Source organism: Cydia amplana, chromosome 17 (genome assembly GCF_948474715.1).
Source record: "Cydia amplana chromosome 17, ilCydAmpl1.1, whole genome shotgun sequence".
NCBI lineage: Eukaryota > Metazoa > Arthropoda > Insecta > Lepidoptera > Tortricidae > Cydia > Cydia amplana.
Window position 1 is genome coordinate 16,689,571 of NC_086085.1, and position 23,491 is coordinate 16,713,061.

The following is a 23,491-nucleotide window of genomic DNA, read 5'->3' on the forward strand; positions in this document are numbered from 1 at the left end:
GACCACGGTGGGGTTCTCCTGGCGGTGTCCTTGGATATCGCCAATGCCTTTAACACCCTGCCGTGGTCGTGCATTAGGGAGGCGCTAAAATACCACAAAGTGCCTCCCTATTTGTGCCAAATAGTCGGGGCCTACCTCTCGGAGCGGTGTGTGGAGTATCCGGTCCGGGGTGGCGGGCTTATAAGGTGGGAGACATCGTGCGGTGTTCCACAGGGCTCGGTCTTAGGGCCGCTCCTGTGGAACATTGGGTACGACTGGGTGCTGCGGGGGGAGCTTCTCCCGGGGTCAAGTGTGACCTGCTACGCAGATGACACGCTGGTCACGTCCCGGGGGACCTCGTACCGGGAAGCAGCACGCCTCGCCACCGTGACGGTGGCACAGGTGGTGAGACGTATAACGATGCTGGGTCTGGAGGTGGCGCTACACAAGTCCGAGGCGCTCTGCTTCCACGCAGCCCGGAAGGCGCCGCCTGTAGGATCCAGCATCGTCGTTGGTGGCACCCGAATCGAGGTAAAGTCCAATATGAGATATCTTGGACTTGTCCTCGATTCCCGATGGAGCTTCCGCGAGCACTTTGCCCGCCTGACCCCCCGACTAATGGCAGCTTCGGCCGCACTGAAGAGGCTGATGCCCAACATCGGGGGGCCGGAGGTGGCGAGCCGCCGTCTATATATGGGGGTGGTGCGATCGATGGCCCTGTACGGGGCGCCGATCTGGGCGGTGAATCTGGCGGCCCGAAATGTCGCCCTGCTGAGAAAGGCTCAGAGGGCGATGGCCATCAGCGTCGTACGCGGCTACCGCACCACCTCATATGATGCGGCGTGCTTGCTGGCGGGAACGCCTCCGTGGGATCTGGAGGCGGAGGCCCAAGCGTCTCTATACGAGTGGCGCAGGGAGCTCCGGCTGCGGGAGTTCCATCCTGCGCCTAGGGAGGTAGAGGCGCAAAAGCTCCTCGTCCGGCAGTCCATTGTCCTCCAATGGGAGGAGCAACTGGCTGGACGCGAGGAAGGGCACCGGACTGTCGAGGCGGTCCGGCCGGTCCTACAAGACTGGCTGGAGAGAGAGCGGGGCTCGCTAACATTCCGGCTGGTGCAGGTGCTCACGGGGCATGGCTGTTTCGGGAGCTACCTGCACCGGTACGCAAGACGGGAGGAGACGGCGGAGTGCCACCAGTGTGGCTGCGGCGAGGACACGGCGCAGCATACCCTGGAGGAATGCCCAGCCTGGGAGGGGCAGCGCCGCGAACTCGCGGCAGTGGTGGGGAACGACCTCTCCTTGCCAGCCGTAGTTAAGGCTATGGTTGCCGACGAGAGGTCGTGGAAAGCGGTCCTCTCCTTCTGCGAGGATGTAATGTCGCAGAAGGAGGCAGCGGAGAGGGAAAGGGAGGCCAACCCAGCCTCGCACCCGATCCGCCGCAAGCGCACAGGGGCCCGGAGGAGAGCGTATGCCCATCTCCTCCCCCCCACCTAGCGAGGTCTGGGCAGCGGCGCGGGGGCGTCGCTGCCCATTACATAGGCCTCGCAGAGAGGGCGCGCGTGGTATGCCCACGCGCCTTCTGAGGAGGCAGGGGTAGAAGTTCCTCAAGAGAAGGGCCCGCTGCATAGGCGGGCGGCGCCGGCGTGGTTGCGGTTGCGTACTCCAGAGAACCCGTGGCCACGCCCCACTGGTGGCGTGCAGGCATACCGTTGGTTTTTTAGTGGGTAGCGGCACCTTTGCCGAGTCCCACATAACCCGCATTTCCTCCCCCGGGTGTGCGGGTATGCATAAAGCATTTTTCCAACGAAAAAAAAAAAAAAAAAAAAAAAAAAAAAAAGGTTAGGCGCTAACTGCCCAAATGGCCGCAGGACGGAAGAGGCAGCGAAGCAGTGGTAGCGACACGGGAGCATCGCCGAGCGGCGAGGCTTCCGATCTTGCGGAGCAAGGAAAGCCCGCCTCGGGACCTTCCAAGCGAGGAACAGGCCGCCGACCATCCACGGCGCGCCACGCCGGGCTAACCAAGGAAAAGGCTAAGCGCCTGGAGCTCGAGCTGCAAACTGAAGAGGACCTGATAGCCGCGTCCAAAATGGTGACGCTAAGACGGCTTGCCCGCCATCCGGATTCGTTTGGGACGACAAGTGGGTCAGACGACGAAGAAAACCGCACTGCCCTAGCCCTAAACCAGCAGGTGCGGGATAGTCTGGGGCTAATCAAGGACGTGGCCACCAAGTCCAAAAACCTAAAGGGCACGTACCAACGAATCCTGAAGGAGGCTGTGGCTGCGATCCGGGAAGCTGTCGGTGAGATGAGGGGCCGGACTGTCTCCGATGAGACGAGGAGGCTCGCCGCCGAAAACGCTCGCCTCAAGGCGGAAATGGCCGAGCTCCGTAAGGAGATGGGCGACTTGCGTGCTAGCCTTGGGCAGCGCCTCGAAGGGACGCGCCAAGAGACGGCGACATCACCTGCTCGGGAGCAAGGTGACCTAGAGCGCAATATCGTGGCCAAGGTGACTGAAATGATGGGTACAAGGTTGAGCGCCCTGGAGGAGAAACTGCTCCCACAGCAACCTACTCAGGTGTCGTCTGCTCCCACACCTTCCAAAGCAGGAAGCTCTCCCCCCGGTCACACTCCAGCTCCTACCAACCCAGCGGGTGCGAAGCGGGCTGCGAAAAAGAACAAAAAGAAGGAGGGGCCCAAAAAGCGTCCTACGAGTGTTCCTGGCCCCGCTTCCCAAGTCCGGCAGCCTCGGCTGCAGACAACAGTGCCTGCCTCGGAAGAGGAATGGACGACTGTGGTCAAGCGGGGTAAGAAGAATAAAAAGAAGTCTCCCGTTGGAGAAGCGACGACTGCGAAGCCGCAACAGCCGGCGGCACCGCGGAAAGCGCAAGAAGGGAAGGGTCGCAATAAGACCAAGGCGCTACTGCGCACCCCGCGGTCAGCGGCCGTAGTCCTCACCCTGGAGACGGGAGCAGAAGAGAGGGGCGTTACCTACGGAACGTTGATTACGGAGGCCAAGACCAAAATCTCCCTGGATGGGCTCGGTATCACCGGCCTGAGGTTCCGTAGGGCAGTGACAGGGGCGGCAATCCTGGAGATCCCGGGCCCAGACACCACCAGCGGCAACCAAGCAGACTCTCTTGCTGCCAAGCTGAGGGAGACGCTTAATGTGGCCGACGTCCGCATCTCTAGGCCGGTAAAATGCGCGGAGATGCGCATTTCCGGCCTGGATGACTCGGTTACAGAGGAAGAGCTCGCCGCTGCCGTGGCGAAAGTTGGAGGGTGTGCCCTAGAGGCAGTGAAAGTTGGCCGGATCTCCCGCACGCCAACAGGCCTGGGCACAGCGTGGGCTCGCTGCCCCGTAGCAGCCGCCAAGAAAGTGGCTGAGGGGCGACTCCTCGTCGGATGGGCTTCGGCAAACGTGAAGCTGCTGGAGTCCCGACCCCTGAGGTGCTTCCGCTGCCTGGTGCCTGGCCATGTTAGGAGGGGGTGCACCTCAGAAATCGACCGTAGTGACCAATGCTACCGATGCGGTCAATCCGGTCACCGGGCCAGGGACTGCACCGCCGCGCCCCACTGCACTCTGTGCACTGCAGCGGGCAAACCTGCTGACCACAGTGCCGGCAGCAGTACCTGCGCGATGGGGGCTAAAGCCCCAAAACGCATGTCCCGGAAGGTGACCAACAAACCAGGCACCCCTGGAGTGGCGGCGCCTCCGGCTGCACAAGAGGGTCCGACTAACAATGCGCCAAAATGACGAGGTCAACCAATCGGATCCTCCAGGCGAACATAAACCACTGCGCCGGGGCGCAAGATCTCCTCCTGCAGTCCATGGCGCAGTGGTCGATAGATGCTGCCGTGGTCGCCGAGCCGTACTACGTCCCCCCCAGCCACAACTGGGCTGCGGACCTGGATGGCTTGGTGGCCATTATAACAAAAGCAGGGGTAGAGGGCATACCGCCCCCCTCCACGTTGTCGAGGGGCCATGGCTATGTGGCTGTTCTCTGGGGCGAAATTACCCTGATCGGGGTATATTTCTCCCCCAACAGAAGAGTCTCCGAGTTCGAAGCCTTCCTCGGCCAGCTGGCGGCTCTCGTTGGGCAGACCCAACCGCGCCAGGTAGTTGTCGCAGGTGACTTAAACGCCAAATCCATGGCCTGGGGCTGTCCCGCAACCGACATTCGCGGAGACCTGTTAGAGGAATGGGCGACGATGACCGGAATGTCGGTTCTGAACCGAGGGTCGGCCAGCACCTGCGTGCGCTGGCAGGGAGAGTCCATAGTGGACGTTACTTTCGCGACCCCGGCACTCGCGACCCGCGTCCGGGGCTGGAGAGTACTGGAGACGGTGGAGACATTATCAGACCATTTGTACATCCGGTTTGATGTCTCCACCTCCTCCGGAGGCACGACAGACACGGATCGTCGTCCGAATGGCCGTGCTGCGACCCCTTACCCTCGTTGGGCCCTGAACAGCCTGGATCGTGAAGCGGTGGAGATAGCGTCCCTCGTCCAGGCCTGGACAACATCTCCTGGGCCTGTGGAGACCGAGGAGGAGGCAGCCTGGTTTCGCGAAGCCATGTCACAAGTCTGTGACGCAGGCATGTCGCGAGCCAAGCCGCGGCCTCCGAAGCGTCAAGTGTACTGGTGGTCGCGAGAAATCGGTGAACTCCGATCCCGCTCCAACAGAGCGAGACGCCAGTACACACGGTCCCGTCGACGCAGACACCGAGACGTTGAAGAGGAGACGCGGCTGTACAGTGCCTACAGGGAGGCGGTCAAGGCGCTGCAGCTCTCCATCTGCGAGGCGAAGGCGAGCGCCAGAGCGGAGCTTCTCGAGACTCTAAACCGAGACCCATGGGGGAGGCCGTACAAGACGGTCAGGGGTAAATTACGCCCTTGGGCCCCCCCCTTGACAGAGAGTCTCGAGCCTCGACTACTGGGGGTGGTTGTTTCCAACTTGTTTCCGAACAGACCGGAACACCAGCCCCCAGAAATGGCACCTCCCCATCAGCTCGCAGGGTTCGAGGGTGCGGAAGTCGGGGTGCCTCCGGTAACGGAGGCAGAGCTAGACGCAGCCGTGCGGAGGCTAAAAGCCAAAAACACGGCACCGGGTCCAGATGGGATCCCAGGACGCGTCCTGGCTTTGGCGCTGCGGTCCCTAGGGGAGAGATTCCGCGGGCTACTGGACGCCTGTCTACAGTCCGGCCAATTTCCGACCATATGGAAAACCGGCCGGCTCGTCCTCCTAAAAAAGGACGGGCGTCCCGCGGAATCTCCATCAGCCTACCGTCCGATCGTACTGCTCGACGAGGCTGACAAGCTTTTCGAGCGCATCATCTGCGCTCGCCTCGTCGAGCACCTCCGAGGAGTAGGACCCGACCTGTCCGAGCATCAGTTCGGATTCCGAGAGGGCAGGTCGACCGTAGATGCGGTCGCGCGCATCAAAGCCCTCTCGGATGAGGCGGTTGACCACGGTGGGGTTCTTCTGGCGGTGTCCCTGGATATCGCCAATGCCTTTAACACCCTGCCGTGGTCGTGCATTAGGGAGGCGCTGAAATACCACAAAGTGCCTCCCTATTTGTGCCAAATAGTCGGGGCCTACCTCTCGGAGCGGTGCGTGGAGTATCCGGTCCGGGGCGGCGGGATTACAAGGTGGGAGACGTCGTGCGGTGTTCCACAGGGCTCGGTCTTAGGGCCGCTCCTGTGGAACATTGGGTACGACTGGGTGCTGCGGGGGGAGCTTCTCCCGGGGTCAAGTGTGACCTGCTACGCAGATGACACGCTGGTCACGTCCCGGGGGACCTCGTACCGGGAAGCAGCACGCCTCGCCACCGTGACGGTGGCACAGGTGGTGAGGCGTATAACGATGCTGGGTCTGGAGGTGGCGCTACACAAGTCTGAGGCGCTCTGCTTCCACGCAGCCCGGAAGGCGCCGCCTGCAGGATCCAGCATCGTCGTTGGTGGCACCCGAATCGAGGTAAAGTCCGACATGAAATATCTCGGACTTGTCCTCGATTCCCGATGGAACTTCCGCGAGCACTTTGCCCGCCTGACCCCCCGACTAATGGCAGCATCGGCCGCACTGAAGAGGCTGATGCCCAATATCGGGGGGCCGGAGGTAGCGAGCCGCCGTCTGTATATGGGGGTGGTGCGATCGATGGCCCTGTACGGGGCGCCGATCTGGGCGGTGAATCTGGCGGCCCGAAATATCGCCCTGCTGAGAAAGGCTCAGAGGGCGATGGCCATCAGCGTCGTACGCGGGTACCGCACCACCTCATACGATGCGGCGTGCTTGCTGGCGGGAACGCCTCCTTGGGATCTGGAGGCGGAGGCCCAAGCGTCTCTGTACGAGTGGCGCAGGGAGCTCCGGCTGCGGGAGTTCCATCCTGCGCCTAGGGAGGTAGAGGCGCAAAAGCTCCTCGTCCGGCAGTCCATTGTCCTCCAATGGGAGGAGCAACTGGCTGGACGCGAGGAAGGACACAGGACTGTCGAGGCGGTCCGGCCGGTCCTACAAGACTGGCTGGAGATAGAGCGGGGCTCGCTAACCTTCCGGCTGGTGCAGGTGCTCACGGGGCATGGCTGTTTCGGGAGCTACCTGCACCGGTACGCAAGACGGGAGGAGACGGCGGAGTGCCACCAGTGTGGCTGCGGCGAGGACACGGCGCAGCATACCCTGGAGGAATGCCCAGCCTGGGAGGGGCAGCGCCGCGAACTCGCGGCAGTGGTGGGGAACGACCTCTCCTTGCCAGCCGTAGTTAAGGCTATGGTTGCCGACGAGAGGTCGTGGAAAGCGGTCCTCTCCTTCTGCGAGGATGTAATGTCGCAGAAGGAGGCAGCGGAGAGGGAAAGGGAGGCCAACCCAGCCTCGCACCCGATCCGCCGCAAGCGCACAGGGGCCCGGAGGAGAGCGTATGCCCATCTCCTCCCCCCCACCTAGCGAGGTCTGGGCAGCGGCGCGGGGGCGTCGCTGCCCATTACATAGGCCTCGCAGAGAGGGCGCGCGTGGTATGCCCACGCGCCTTCTGAGGAGGCAGGGGTAGAAGTCTCTCTCTAGCCCCCCACAAGAGAAGGGCCCGCTGCACAGGCGGGCGGCGCCGGCGTGGCTGCGGTTGCGTACTCTAGAGAACCCGTGGCCACGCCCCACCGGCGGCGTGCAGGCATACCGTTGGTTTTTTAGTGGGTAGCGGCACCTTTGCCGAGTCCCACATAACCCGCATCTCCTCCCCCGGGTGTGCGGGTATGCATAAAGCATTTTTCCAACGGAAAAAAAAAAAAAAAAAAAAAAAAAAAAAAAAAAAAAAAAAAAAAAAAAAAAAAAAGGTTAGGTTCCCCTCCCCCTCGAAGTGCTGCCACCTTGCCGTGGTGGGGGGGCTTGCGTGTCTCAATGATCCTCGGGGCTACGCCGGACAGGGCTGCCCATACCAGACAGGCCTGGGGTGAGAGACCAGACAAAGAGCGGCACATGACGGTTCTCCCCGCGTCCCTCTGACGGAGCAGAGGGCGCAGGGGAAGTACATAGGGTGGGCGGGCCTGGCCTGAGATGTGTGTGGATCTCACGAGGCCAGGTACCCGCGACGGAGGCACGCACGGTGGTGGTGCGCGTGCACCGTGTTTGAAGGAGCCCTAATATTGGGCAGCGGCCGCCTTTCGAGCGGCGTGGGATGGCGGGCCTTCAAGGCTCGCGGCGCGACGGGTCTGGCAGTTGCAGTCATGCGACTGCTGGGTGAGTTTTGGCTCCCCGTCGGGCAACCCGTAACCCGCACTGAGCCGGCCGGGGGTGCTGCTCATTGAGAGTAGCACCGCGTGGAAGAAAACCACTATAATAAATTACCCCAATCCCAAGGTGAGCAATCGCGCCGATGGGATGCGTGGCTGGAGGGAGTCCAGTCCCGAGCGTGCGGGGGAGCCCACCCCTTAAAAAAGCTAATCATGGAGATCGGCAACTTTAAAATTCTCCGGGCGGGTACCCAATCCCGTTCACTCGCTTCGGCGGGTGAGAGCCCCGTCGTATACGGAGGGGGCAAAAGTTGCTTCGTGGGCCGGCGGGATGCCGGCTCTCGTGAACACGACATTGGCTATGAACAAACGGAACTCGATTACGCAAGCGATATGGATATTTTGCGGATGAGGGGAGGAAACTCTGAAGACGAGGAGGAAAGGGTCTTTTTCCCGCGAAGCTCCTTGGCGCGTTCGCCCGTGCAGGGGCCTGTCCCTGCACAGGCGAACGTGTCACAGCACAGTCAATGTGTGGACTATCCAAGCCCACGCATTGACCTCAGCTTGCCCGAGCTGCAGATTCCTCCGTTTGGAGGGGTTGACGTCCTAACAGAGGCAAGGGACAGGCAGGGCCGCTTTATACGGCGTGCGCCAAGTGCAACTCCGAGCACCGCCACAGAAGTAGGGGCAAGACAGGAGGAGCCACGCGCACTACTGGCGCTCGAGGGAGGCCGTGAGGCCAGGTTCGAGAGGGTCGCCAAAGTCCTCCTGACCCGAATAGACCCGGGGATTCTAGCGGGAGGGGGGGGTGACTCGGACGGCACCACGTACACGGTGCGGTCCAGCCCGTCGCCGGTGACTCCCCCCCCCCCTAGTCGCCATGGGAACCCGACCACGGAACGTCAAGGAACCGACGTGGAGGGGAAGGCTCCAACGGGCAACCCCAGAAACCGGGGAAAGGGAAAGGTGCGCCCACGGATGCCGACCCCACTCAAACCCGCGGGCCCAGTGCCAATTTCGGACGTGGAGACAACGGAGGGTGAAGAGTGGAGTGGTGGGAGGATGTGGCAGGACCGCCCAGAAAAAAGACCTCGACCATCCGACTCGGACTCTATGCCAGGCTCCAGCGGAGATGAGGGACGCCGTTCAACCGGCAGCGGGGGCTCATCCCAAGCCTCTAAACGCCGGGGCCGCCCCCCCACGACTGGGAATTACATGGGCATGGCTAAGGCAAGATAAGCTTATAACCGTGCCCTCCGGGAAGAGGCTCGCCTCGAGGCGGAGAAAGAGCTGGAACAAATGGAAATCCGAACGCGGCAAGGGTTCCGCAAAGACACCATTCCTCGGCCTGGGGCGAACCCCGAAGAAGAGCCCGGCATACGGGACCTGAGACGACAGGTCGCGGATAGTGTGGCTGTCATCGAAAGGGTGGCAGCCACATCAAAGAATCTGAAGGGCCCGTACATCCGCCGCCTAAAAGACGCCTCGTCGGCAATCACGGATGCGTTTGCTGAACTCAGCCAACGCACAGCCACCGAGGAAACGACGCGGCTTCAGGCCGACAACGACCGGCTGAGGGGGGAGATGGCCAGTCTCCGAAAAGAAATGGCCGAAATTAAGGCCCAAATGGAGGCGATGCGTCAGCAGGGCAGTGCTGCATCCTCCCTACCCGGACAGGATAGGAGTTCGAAGACGGTGGCCGAACAGAGCAAAACCTCGGCGCCTCTGACGAAGGAGATCTGTCGCGTGGTCATGGCCCAGGTGACGTCGTACCTGGACGCCCACATGACCACAATCAAAGACAGACTCCTCCCTCCGTCCGGCGGAGAGACTACCCAGAAGGAAAAAAGGCTCGCGGGCGCTTCCTCGAAGGCCCCGGTCTCGCCTATGGTGCCTGCAAAGGGACCTTCCTCCTCAGGCTCTGTGGGGAGGGAGAAGAAGAAGAAGCCCCGGAAGGGAAGCTCCGCCCAGGAAATCCCGGCCCCGGTAATGCCAGGCTCCGCCGCTGCTGCGCTGGCGCCTGCACCTGCCACGTCAACCTGGTCCGAGGTAGTAAAGAAGGGGAAAAAGGGAAAGCCCAAGGGTGCAAAAAAGGAGGTGAGCCCGAATACGAACAAGGCTCCACCAAAGAAAGCCCGGAAGCTTCGCCTTCCTAACACATCAGCGGTGGTGCTGACACTGATACCCCAGGCCGATAGCAGCACGAGCTACGCCGCCGTACTCAACGAGGCTAAAAGCAAGGTCGACATTGACTCGATGGGGATCGCGGGTGTTCGGATCCGAAGGACCGCCACGGATGCCCGCGCCTTCGAGATCCCCGGAGCGGCGAGCGGCCAAAAGGCAGATGATCTGGCCGCCAAACTGCGGGAGGTGCTGGACCCTGCCCTGGTCCGTATATCTAGGCCCACCAAATGCGCGGAGATGCGCATCTCGGGCCTGGACGACTCCGTACTTTCCTCGGAAGTGGTGGCGGCGGTAGCAAAGGAAGGTGGCTGCGCAGAGGAGGACATCAAGTCCGGGGAGGTCACGCTCGGCCCTTCGGGGTTGGGTACGGTGTGGCTGCGGTGTCCTATCGCAGCTGCCAAAAAGGTGGCGCAGGGCGGACGGGTCCGCGTGGGGTGGGTGTCGGCGCAGGTCAGACTGCTCGACAGTCGGCCCACGCGATGCTTCCGATGCTTGGAAGTGGGACACGTGCGTGCGAAGTGCAAGTCGGAGGTGGATCGGAGCCTGATATGTTACCGCTGCAGTGGGACGGGCCATATCGCGCGTGACTGCAATGCCACCGCGCATTGCTCATTGTGCGCCGCTGCGGGCATCCGTGCAGACCACAGGGTGGGAAGCAAAACATGCAACCCACCCAAACGGAAGAAAACTGCTGCAGGTGGCCCCGGAGCCTCTACGCAGCCAAGTCCCCCACGAAGGCCTGAGCCTGGGGTCGAGGAGGATCGGACAGCCAATGGTTAGGAATGGCCGTCCGGTATCTGCAGGCGAATATCAACCATTCCGCCAGAGCTCAAGACCTCCTGCTCCAAAGCATGGCGGAGTGGTTGATACATGTCGCGGTGGTGGCAGAGCCCTACTCTGTGCCCCCGAGGGACAACTGGGCTGGTGACAGGGATGGCCTAGTAGCGGTTGTCACGCAGGCCCAAGCTAATGCGCCGCGTCACCAAAACGTCACCAGAGGCCACGGCTTTGTCGCCACACTATTAGGAGACACGATGGTGGTCGGGGCATATTTCTCGCCAAACAGGAGACTGGCCGAGTTCGAGTCATTCCTGGATGAGGTGGGCTCTCTGATCGGCAGCAGTCGCCCGGGGCTGGTGCTCGTCGCTGGAGACTTTAACGCCAAGTCCACGACATGGGGATCCCCAGCGACGGACGCGAGAGGGCATGCCATGGAAGAATGGGCGGTCGAAGTGGGGTTGCAGATCCTCAACAGGGGGTCGACACACACGTGCGTGCGACAGCGGGGCGGGTCAATTGTGGATCTAACAATGGCCAGCCCTGCTCTCGCACGGCGCGTAATGGGGTGGGGAGTGAGGGTAGACGTGGAGACGCTGTCGGATCATCGCTACATTCGATTCGATGTCTCCACGTTCCCTGCCACTCCAAGGGGTGTCGGTCGACCCACTGCGGGGGAAGGGCCGCGCTGGAAACTGCGCAAACTCGACCGAGAAATGGCCAAAGAGGCAGCGATTGTCGAGGGGTGGCAGGCCGGGCCTAGGCCCATCGGTGAAGTCGACGCCGAGGCGGAGCGGCAGGTTGCTGCTCTCCAGCGCATATGCGATGCAGCAATGCCCCGAGCAAAGGCGACTCCGCCGCGGCGCCGGCTTTACTGGTGGCGCGAGGAGCTTCGTGAGGCACGAAGCGGATGCACAGCTGCGCGCCGCCAATACACCAGGAGCAGACGGAGAAGGATACGCGATCCGGCCAGGGAGGATGAGCTCTACGCCGCCTACCGAGCCAAATGCCACGCCCTGCAGGCAGGCATCGCACAGGCTAGGGAAGCGGCGTGGAAGGAGTGGCTGGAGACGCTGGACCGGGACCCATGGGGACGCCCTTACAAAACTGTAAGGGCAAAACTCCGGCCTTGGGCCCCTCCGCTAACCAGCAGCCTTGAGCCGGACCTCTTAGGACGAATCCTTACTGGTCTGTTCCCTGAAAGAGGTGTATGGCATCCGCCAGCGATGGGTGGGAACGCTACCAGCACTGCGGTAGAGGAGGACATACCTCCTGTCACAGAGGGGGAACTCGGGGCAGCGGTGTTAAGGCTCCGGCTGAAAAACAGCGCCCCCGGACTTGACGGTGTGCCCGGACGTGTCGTGGTGCTCGCGCTTGGTGAGCTGGAGGAAAGAGTGAGGGCCCTTTTCCGCGCATGTCTCCAACAAGGTCGGTTCCCGCGAAGCTGGAAGACCGGTAAGCTCGTCCTTCTCCAGAAGGACGGGCGCCCGGCTGAGTCGCCGTCGGCCTATCGCCCCATAGTCTTGCTTGACGAGATGGGCAAGCTCCTTGAGCGAGTGCTCGCGGCCCGTCTCGTCAGACACCTCGGGGAGGTAGGACCCGACTTGCACGAGTGCCAGTACGGCTTTCGGCGGGAAAGGTCGACCATTGATGCCATAGCGCGGTTGAGGGTCCTCGCCGATGGGGCAGTCTCACGGGGTGGAGTGCTGTTGGCAGTGTCGCTAGACATAGCGAATGCCTTCAACACTTTGCCCTTTGAGACTGTCAAGGAGGCACTGAAGTACCACGGTGTGCCCCACTATCTCAGAATAGTAGTCGAGGACTACTTCAGAGACCGGGCCATCACATACCCGACTCAAGCTGGATGGGCAAGCAGGACGGTCACGTGCGGTGTCCCACAGGGGTCAGTCCTCGGACCACTCCTGTGGAACATCGGGTACGACTGGGTGCTTCGCGGTACCAACCTGCGGGGCGTCAACGTACTGTGCTACGCTGACGACACTCTCGTCACCGCAAAGGGGAGCACCCACAGGCAGGCCGTCCTGCTCGGCACAGCAGGGGTAGCTCACGTGGTGAGTCGCATTAGGGCCTTGGGACTCGAAGTGGCCCTCAACAAGTCCGAGGCTCTCTGTTTTCACGGGCCTCGAAACGCACCGCCTCCTGGGCTGGAAATAGTGGTCGGGGGAACCTCCATCGCCGTCGAGTCGACGATGCGGTACCTAGGCATTGTCCTCGACGGTCGGTGGAGCTTCACTGAGCACTTTGCGCGGAAGGCGCCAAAATTGCTGGCCGCAGCCGGAGCACTCGGGGGACTGCTCCCGAACACCGGGGGACCGGGCAGCACATGCCGCCGCCTTTATCAGGGTGTTGTGCGCTCCATGGCACTCTATGGGGCCCCAATATGGGCAGAATCCCTGAACGCTCGGAACGTGGCCCTGTTGCGCAGACCCCAACGGGTTATAGCCACAAGAGCGATACGAGCGTACAGGACGGTCTCCTTTGAGGCGGCGACGTTGCTGGCCGGCAGCCCACCATGGGACCTGGAGGCTGGGGTCCTGGCGGCGGTATATTGGCAACTTGCGGAAGAGCGGGCGGCGGGAAATCGTCCACTTCCGGAGGAGATCAAGCTTTGGAGGGAGGAGGCCAAGGATGACCTTCTCCGGAGGTGGGATGAAAGGCTAGAAGCCCCGAGCGCAAGCCGCGAGGTGGTGGGCGCAGTACGCCCAGTCCTTAGGGACTGGTTGAAGCGCGACTTCGGGCCAATGACGTACCACTTGACACAGGTACTTACTGGGCACGGTTGCTTTGGTAGGTACCTGTGGCGAGTGGCACGACGAGAGGACACAGCGGTGTGCAAGCACTGTGACAGAGGTGAGGAGGACACGGCGCATCACACCCGCGCCGTATGCCCTGCGTGGGATGAACCGAGATCGGAGATGGCTGCGGTTCTTGGAGCAGACCTATCGCTGCCGGCAATAGCCAGTGCGATGGTCCGCAACAGAGGCACCTGGGAGGCGGTCGTCGCGTTCTGCGACGCTGTCATGTCCCTAAAGGAGGCGGCGGAGAGAGAGCGAGAGGACGATCCCCTCTCGCTCCCTATCCGCCGAAAAAGGACCGGGCGGAGGCGGGCCGCGTATGACCGCCGCTTGCCGCCCTAACTGGGACCTCGGGCAGGAGATCGGGGGGTCTCCTGCCTGACGAGAGTGTCCCGAGGCGGATAAGGCACAAAAGTGCACACCTAGGAGGGACAGTGGCAAAAGCCGCAATAGCCGAGCCCGCAAGGGCGACACGCACATGGCAGGGCCGAGGTAAGCGCCAAGCGTTCCCTTAGCCCTACCCCAGGCGGAGCGAGGGTACACCGAGGGGTTTTAGTGGGTAGGCCTCCCCCTAAGGGAGGAGAGTCCCACATAACTCCCGACCCCCCCCCGGGGGCGGGAGTATGCGCAACGCATTTCCCCTCGTAAAAAAAAAAAAAAAAAAAAAAAAAAAAAAAGGTTAGGTTCCCCTTCCACTGCGAAGCCGCAACAGCCGGCGGCACCGCGGAAAGCGCAAGAAGGGAAGGGTCGCAATAAGACCAAGGCGCTACTGCGCACCCCGCGGTCAGCCGCCGTAGTCCTCACCCTGGAGACGGGAGCAGAAGAGAGGGGCGTTACCTACGGAACGTTGATCACGGAGGCCAAGTCCAAAATTTCCCTGGATGGGCTCGGTATCACCGGTCTAAGGTTCCGTAGGGCAGTGACAGGGGCGGCAATCCTGGAGATCCCAGGCCCAGACACCACCAGCGGCAACCAAGCAGACTCTCTTGCTGCCAAGCTGAGGGAGACGCTTAATGTGGCCGACGTCCGCATCTCTAGGCCGGTAAAATGCGCGGAGATGCGCATTTCCGGCCTGGATGACTCGGTTACAGAGGAAGAGCTCGCCGCTGCCGTGGCGAAAGTTGGAGGGTGTGCCCTAGAGGCAGTGAAAGTTGGCCGGATCTCCCGCACGCCAACAGGCCTGGGCACAGCGTGGGCTCGCTGCCCCGTAGCAGCCGCCAAGAAAGTGGCTGAGGGGCGACTCCTCGTCGGATGGGCTTCGGCAAACGTGAAGCTGCTGGAGTCCCGACCCCTGAGGTGCTTCCGCTGCCTGGTGCCTGGCCATGTTAGGAAGGGGTGCACCTCAGAAATCGACCGCAGTGACCAGTGCTACCGATGCGGTCAATCCGGTCACCGGGCCAGGGACTGCACCGCCGCGCCCCACTGCACTCTGTGCACTGCAGCGGGCAAACCTGCTGACCACAGTGCCGGCAGCAGTACCTGCGCGATGGGGGCTAAAGCCCCAAAACGCATGTCCCGGAAGGCGACCAGCAAACCAGGTACTCCTGGAGTGGCGGCGCCTCTGGCCGCACAAGAGGGCCCGATTAGCAATGCGCCAAATGACGAGGTCAACTAATCGGATCCTCCAGGCGAACATAAACCACTGCGCCGGGGCGCAAGATCTCCTCCTGCAGTCCATGGCGCAGTGGTCGATAGATGTTGCCGTGGTCGCCGAGCCGTACTACGTCCCCCCCAGCCACAACTGGGCTGCGGACCTGGATGGCTTGGTGGCCATTATAACAAAAGCAGGGGTAGAGGGTATACCGCCCCCCTCCACGTTGTCGAGGGGTCGAGGCTATGTGGCTGTCCTCTGGGGCGAAATTACCCTGATCGGGGTATATTTCTCCCCCAACAGAAGAGTCTCCGAGTTCGAAGCCTTCCTCGGCCAGCTGGCGGCTCTCGTTGGGCAGACCCAACCGCGCCAGGTAGTTGTCGCAGGTGACTTAAACGCCAAATCCATGGCCTGGGGCTGTCCCGCAACCGACATTCGCGGAGACCTGTTAGAGGAATGGGCGACGATGACCGGAATGTCGGTTCTGAACCGAGGGTCGGCCAGCACCTGCGTGCGCTGGCAGGGAGAGTCCATAGTGGACGTTACTTTCGCGACCCCGGCACTCGCGACCCGCGTCCGGGGCTGGAGAGTACTGGAGACGGTGGAGACATTATCAGACCATTTGTACATCCGGTTTGATGTCTCCACCTCCTCCGGAGGCACGACAGACACGGATCGTCGTCCGAATGGCCGTGCTGCGACCCCTTACCCTCGTTGGGCCCTGAACAGCCTGGATCGTGAAGCGGTGGAGATAGCGTCCCTCGTCCAGGCCTGGACAACATCTCCTGGGCCTGTGGAGACCGAGGAGGAGGCAGCCTGGTTCCGCGAAGCCATGTCACAAGTCTGTGACGCAGGCATGTCACGAGCCAAGCCACGGCCTCCGAAGCGTCAAGTGTACTGGTGGTCGCGAGAAATCGAGGAACTCCGATCCCGCTCCAACAGGGCGAGACGCCAGTACACACGGTCCCGTCGACGCAGACACCGAGACGCTGAAGAGGAGACGCGGCTGTACGGTGCCTACAGGGAGGCGGTCAAGGCGCTGCAGCTCTCCATCTGCGAGGCAAAGGCGAGCGCCAGAGCGGAGCTTCTCGAGACTCTAAACCGAGACCCATGGGGGAGGCCGTACAAGACGGTCAGGGGTAAATTACGCCCTTGGGCCCCCCCCTTGACAGAGAGTCTCGAGCCTCGACTACTGGGGGTGGTTGTTTCCAACTTGTTTCCGAACAGACCGGAACACCAGCCCCCAGAAATGGCACCTCCCCATCAGCTCGCAGGGTTCGAGGGTGCGGAAGTCGGGGTGCCTCCGGTAACGGAGGCAGAGCTAGACGCAGCCGTGCGGAGGCTAAAAGCCAAAAACACGGCACCGGGTCCAGATGGGATCCCAGGACGCGTCCTGGCTTTCGCGACCCCGGCACTCGCGACCCGCGTCCGGGGCTGGAGAGTACTGGAGACGGTGGAGACATTATCAGACCATTTGTACATCCGGTTTGATGTCTCCACCTCCTCCGGAGGCACGACAGACACGGATCGTCGTCCGAATGGCCGTGCTGCGACCCCTTACCCTCGTTGGGCCCTGAACAGCCTGGATCGTGAAGCGGTGGAGATAGCGTCCCTCGTCCAGGCCTGGACAACATCTCCTGGGCCTGTGGAGACCGAGGAGGAGGCAGCCTGGTTCCGCGAAGCCATGTCACAAGTCTGTGACGCAGGCATGTCACGAGCCAAGCCACGGCCTCCGAAGCGTCAAGTGTACTGGTGGTCGCGAGAAATCGAGGAACTCCGATCCCGCTCCAACAGGGCGAGACGCCAGTACACACGGTCCCGTCGACGCAGACACCGAGACGCTGAAGAGGAGACGCGGCTGTACGGTGCCTACAGGGAGGCGGTCAAGGCGCTGCAGCTCTCCATCTGCGAGGCAAAGGCGAGCGCCAGAGCGGAGCTTCTCGAGACTCTAAACCGAGACCCATGGGGGAGGCCGTACAAGACGGTCAGGGGTAAATTACGCCCTTGGGCCCCCCCCTTGACAGAGAGTCTCGAGCCTCGACTACTGGGGGTGGTTGTTTCCAACTTGTTTCCGAACAGACCGGAACACCAGCCCCCAGAAATGGCACCTCCCCATCAGCTCGCAGGGTTCGAGGGTGCGGAAGTCGGGGTGCCTCCGGTAACGGAGGCAGAGCTAGACGCAGCCGTGCGGAGGCTAAAAGCCAAAAACACGGCACCGGGTCCAGATGGGATCCCAGGACGCGTCCTGGCTTTGGCGCTGCGGTCCCTAGGGGAGAGATTCCGCGGGCTACTGGACGCCTGTCTACAGTCCGGCCAATTTCCGATCATATGGAAAACCGGCCGGCTCGTCCTCCTAAAAAAGGATGGGCGTCCCGCGGAATCTCCATCAGCCTACCGTCCGATCGTATTGCTCGACGAGGCTGACAAGCTCTTCGAGCGCATCATCTGCTGTCGCCTCGTCGAGCACCTCCGAGGTGTGGGACCCGACCTGTCCGAGCATCAGTTTGGATTCCGAGAGGGCAGGTCGACCGTAGATGCGGTCGCGCGCATCAAAGCCCTCTCGGATGAGGCGGTTGACCACGGTGGGGTTCTCCTGGCGGTGTCCCTGGATATCGCCAATGCCTTTAACACCCTGCCGTGGTCGTGCATTAGGGAGGCGCTGAAATACCACAAAGTGCCTCCCTATTTGTGCCAAATAGTCGGGTCCTACCTCTCGGAGCGGTGTGTGGAGTATCCGGTCCGGGGTGGCGGGCTTACAAGGTGGGAGACAACGTGCGGTGTTCCACAGGGCTCGGTCTTAGGGCCGCTCCTGTGGAACATTGGGTACGACTGGGTGCTGCGGGGGGAGCTTCTCCCGGGGTCAAGTGTGACCTGCTACGCAGATGACACGCTGGTCACGTCCCGGGGGACCTCGTACCGGGAAGCAGCACGCCTCGCCACCGTGACGGTGGCACAGGTGGTGAGGCGTATAACGATGCTGGGTCTGGAGGTGGCGCTACACAAGTCCGAGGCGCTCTGCTTCCACGCAGCCCGGAAGGCGCCGCCTGCAGGATCCAGCATCATCGTTGGTGGCACCCGAATCGAGGTAAAGTCCAACATGAGATATCTTGGACTTGTCCTCGATTCCCGATGGAGCTTCCGCGAGCACTTTGCCCGCCTGACCCCCCGACTAATGGCAGCATCGGCCGCACTGAAGAGGCTGATGCCCAATATCGGGGGGCCGGAGGTAGCGAGCCGCCGTCTGTATATGGGGGTGGTGCGATCGATGGCCCTGTACGGGGCGCCGATCTGGGCGGAGAATCTGGCGGCCCGAAATATCGCCCTGCTGAGAAAGGCTCAGAGGGCGATGGCCATCAGCGTCGTACGCGGGTACCGCACCACCTCATACGATGCGGCGTGCTTGCTGGCGGGAACGCCTCCTTGGGATCTGGAGGCGGAGGCCCAGGCGTCTCTGTACGAGTGGCGCAGGGAGCTCCGGCTGCGGGAGTTCCATCCTGCGCCTAGGGAGGTAGAGGCGCAAAAGCTCCTCGTCCGGCAGTCCATTGTCCTCCAATGGGAGGAGCAACTGGCTGGACGCGAGGAAGGACACAGGACTGTCGAGGCGGTCCGGCCGGTCCTACAAGACTGGCTGGAGAGAGAGCGGGGCTCGCTAACCTTCCGGCTGGTGCAGGTGCTCACGGGGCATGGCTGTTTCGGGAGCTACCTGCACCGGTACGCAAGACGGGAGGAGACGGCGGAGTGCCACCAGTGTGGCTGCGGCGAGGACACGGCGCAGCATACCCTGGAGGAATGCCCAGCCTGGGAGGGGCAGCGCCGCGAACTCGCGGCAGTGGTGGGGAACGACCTCTCCTTGCCAGCCGTAGTTAAGGCTATGGTTGCCGACGAGAGGTCGTGGAAAGCGGTCCTCTCCTTCTGCGAGGATGTAATGTCGCAGAAGGAGGCGGCGGAGAGGGAAAGGGAGGCCAACCCAGCCTCGCACCCGATCCGCCGCAAGCGCACAGGGGCCCGGAGGAGAGCGTATGCCCATCTCCTCCCCCCCACCTAGCGAGGTCTGGGCAGCGGCGCGGGGGCGTCGCTGCCCATTACATAGGCCTCGCAGAGAGGGCGCGCGTGGTATGCCCACGCGCCTTCTGAGAAGGCAGGGGTAGAAGCCTCACTCTAGCCCCCCACAAGAGAAGGGCCCGCTGCACAGGCGGGCGGCGCCGGCGTGGCTGCGGTTGCGTACTCTAGAGAACCCGTGGCCACGCCCCACCGGCGGCGTGCAGGCATACCGTTGGTTTTTTAGTGGGTAGCGGCACCTTTGCCGAGTCCCACATAACCCGCATCTCCTCCCCCGGGTGTGCGGGTATGCATAAAGCATTTTTCCAACGAAAAAAAAAAAAAAAAAAAAAAAAAAAAAAAGGTTCCCCTTCCACGGACCTGCTCGGGTGTCCGAGTGGGCGGGGAGGTGAACCCCGACGTGGCGCGTCCCCAGGTGGTGGATAGGGGAATGCCCCGGCCCGTTGTCGTGCTGGGGTAGGACGTAGTCCCGCGAACCAAACACCAGGGGGGGATTTGGGGGGCTCTGTGCCCGAGAATGGCTCTCCACGCGTCCCTCTGAATAAGCAGACGGCGCAGTGGACGAGCAAAGAGGAGGAGCTATGAGAGTAGTATGTAGTGTCAATTAAGTCACTGTTTCGCGCGCGGACGTCTGGGGAGGAGGCTGAGGGCTCCCTGACGCGTCGTGGATGTGGGTGGTTGCCGGATTGGAGAGCCTTCTGCTTTTCTGACATTGCCTAGCTGTCTGGAAGGATTGTGCATTGGGCTTCTGTGAAACCCAATTGCAGATCTATTTCTCCGGGCGGGTCGGCGGTGTTAGCGGATCGGGAGGATCGCGCACCGGATGCCGCGCGGATCTGTTAAGCGTCTGGGGGGCTTTTGGCTTCCAATGACGGCTGCCGGGGGTCACATTCCGGATCTTTGCCCGAGGAGCAGTTCCTTGATTGATACCCTGAGGAGTGGCTGGGCGGGTGGCTCCGCGTGTCCCTCTGAATAGCAGAGGGCACAGTGTGAGCTGCAAAGTCCCTGTTGGGAATTTCTAATAGGTCCCCTATTAGAAATTACCTCTGGCGGGGGGAGGAGGGGGGATGGCTCCGGCCACCAAGCGCGGTGGATGGAAAAGTGGAAGAAAACCACTATAAAAATCACCCCAATCCCAAGGTGTGTCTGGCGTGCCGATGGGATGCGTGGCTGGAGGGAGTCCAGTCACAAACGTCAGGGAGGGGCATACCTCCTCAAAATAGCACACAAAATGAGTGGAAACGAAAATGTAGAACTACCCCAGGAGGTTCCAATCCTCCATGTCGCCACAGGACGGGCAATTGCCCATGCTGTGGCGACATGCCGCCTTCCGTATTCTGGGGGGGCAAACCACTCACGATCCCGAAACGACAACACAAGCAAACACTTCATGGACACCGATTTGCAGAGTGATTTGGTATTGAGGCTGCAAGGAGGGGGTGATGGGGAGAATAGCAGTCCGGCGGAGGCAGGAGCCTCCACTGGCCACCCCAAAGATGGATTCCGGCCACTTCTGGACGCCCAGGGGCGCTGGGTGTTCCATGTTGATGACGTGCCTCCGGGGACAGCGGAGGATTCTACACGCTCCCCACCCAAACCCGCTAGGGGGCTTAGTGAGAGACGGCAACCCGTAGTGCGAATAGAACGCATGCCAGAAAGGGTCCCCTCTCTTGGCAGGGAGGAGTTCTTCTCCCCCATGAGAATAGACACGGGTGACCTCCCTGGGGACGGAGTATTTTTCTCTCCGGTGCCAACCGACGGGGAAACCGCCGAATCCGACGTTTCGCTAACTGCCCAAATGGCCGCAGGACGGAAGAGGCAGCGAAGCAGTGGTAGCGACACGGGAGCATCGCCGAGCGGCGAGGCTTCCGATCTTGCGGAGCGAGGAAAGTCTGCCTCGGGGCCCTCCAAGCGAGGAACAGGCCGCCAACCATCCACGGCGCGCCACGCCGGGCTAACCAAGGAAAAGGCTAAGCGCCGGGAGCTCGAGCTGCAAACTGAAGAGGACCTGATGGCCGCGTCCAAAATGGTGACGCTAAGACGGCTTGCCCGCCATCCGGATTCGTTTGGGACGACAAGTGGGTCAGACGACGAAGAAAACCGCACTGTCCTGGCCCTAAACCAGCAGGTGCGTGATAGTCTGGGGCTTATCAAGGACGTGGCCACCAAGTCCAAAAACCTAAAGGGCACGTACCAACGAATCCTGAAGGAGGCTGTGGCTGCGATCAGGGAAGCTGTCGGTGAGATGAGGGGCCGGACTGTCTCCGATGAGACGAGGAGGCTCGCCGCCGAAAACGCTCGCCTTAAGGCGGAAATGGCCGAGCTCCGTAAGGAGATGGGCGACTTGCGCAATAGCCTTGGGCAGCGCCTCGAAGGGACGCGCCAAGAGACGACGACATCACCTGCTCGGGAGCAAGGTGACTTAGAGCGCAATATCGTGGCCAAGGTGACTGAAATGATGGGTACAAGGTTGAGCGCCCTGGAGGAGAAACTGCTCCCACAGCAACCTACTCATGTGTCGTCTGCTCCCACACCTTCCAAAGCAGGAAGCTCTCCCCCCGGTCACACTCCAGCTCCTACCAACCCAGCGGGTGCGAAGCGGGCTGCGAAAAAGAATAAAAAGAAGGAGGGGCCCAAAAAGCGTCCTACGGGTGTTCCTGGCCCCGCTTCCCAAGTCCGGCAGCCTCGGCTGCAGACAACAGTGCCTGCCTCGGAAGAGGAATGGACGACTGTGGTCAAGCGGGGTAAGAAGAACAAAAAGAAGTCTCCCGTTGGAGCAGCGACGACTGCGAAGCCGCAACAGCCGGCGGCACCGCGGAAAGCGCAAGAAGGGAAGGGTCGCAATAAGACCAAGGCGCTACTGCGCACCCCGCGGTCAGCCGCCGTAGTCCTCACCCTGGAGACGGGAGCAGAAGAGAGGGGCGTTACCTACGGAACGTTGATCACGGAGGCCAAGTCCAAAATTTCCCTGGATGGGCTCGGTATCACCGGTCTAAGGTTCCGTAGGGCAGTGACAGGGGCGGCAATCCTGGAGATCCCAGGCCCAGACACCACCAGCGGCAACCAAGCAGACTCTCTTGCTGCCAAGCTGAGGGAGACGCTTAATGTGGCCGACGTCCGCATCTCTAGGCCGGTAAAATGCGCGGAGATGCGCATTTCCGGCCTGGATGACTCGGTTACAGAGGAAGAGCTCGCCGCTGCCGTGGCGAAAGTTGGAGGGTGTGCCCTAGAGGCAGTGAAAGTTGGCCGGATCTCCCGCACGCCAACAGGCCTGGGCACAGCGTGGGCTCGCTGCCCCGTAGCAGCCGCCAAGAAAGTGGCTGAGAGGCGACTCCTCGTCGGATGGGCTTCGGCAAACGTGAAGCTGCTGGAGTCCCGACCCCTGAGGTGCTTCCGCTGCCTGGTGCCTGGCCATGTTAGGAAGGGGTGCACCTCAGAAATCGACCGCAGTGACCAGTGCTACCGATGCGGTCAATCCGGTCACCGGGCCAGGGACTGCACCGCCGCGCCCCACTGCACTCTGTGCACTGCAGCGGGCAAACCTGCTGACCACAGTGCCGGCAGCAGTACCTGCGCGATGGGGGCTAAAGCCCCAAAACGCATGTCCCGGAAGGCGACCAGCAAACCAGGTACTCCTGGAGTGGCGGCGCCTCTGGCCGCACAAGAGGGCCCGATTAGCAATGCGCCAAATGACGAGGTCAACTAATCGGATCCTCCAGGCGAACATAAACCACTGCGCCGGGGCGCAAGATCTCCTCCTGCAGTCCATGGCGCAGTGGTCGATAGATGTTGCCGTGGTCGCCGAGCCGTACTACGTCCCCCCCAGCCACAACTGGGCTGCGGACCTGGATGGCTTGGTGGCCATTATAACAAAAGCAGGGGTAGAGGGTATACCGCCCCCCTCCACGTTGTCGAGGGGTCGAGGCTATGTGGCTGTCCTCTGGGGCGAAATTACCCTGATCGGGGTATATTTCTCCCCCAACAGAAGAGTCTCCGAGTTCGAAGCCTTCCTCGGCCAGCTGGCGGCTCTCGTTGGGCAGACCCAACCGCGCCAGGTAGTTGTCGCAGGTGACTTAAACGCCAAATCCATGGCCTGGGGCTGTCCCGCAACCGACATTCGCGGAGACCTGTTAGAGGAATGGGCGACGATGACCGGAATGTCGGTTCTGAACCGAGGGTCGGCCAGCACCTGCGTGCGCTGGCAGGGAGAGTCCATAGTGGACGTTACTTTCGCGACCCCGGCACTCGCGACCCGCGTCCGGGGCTGGAGAGTACTGGAGACGGTGGAGACATTATCAGACCATTTGTACATCCGGTTTGATGTCTCCACCTCCTCCGGAGGCACGACAGACACGGATCGTCGTCCGAATGGC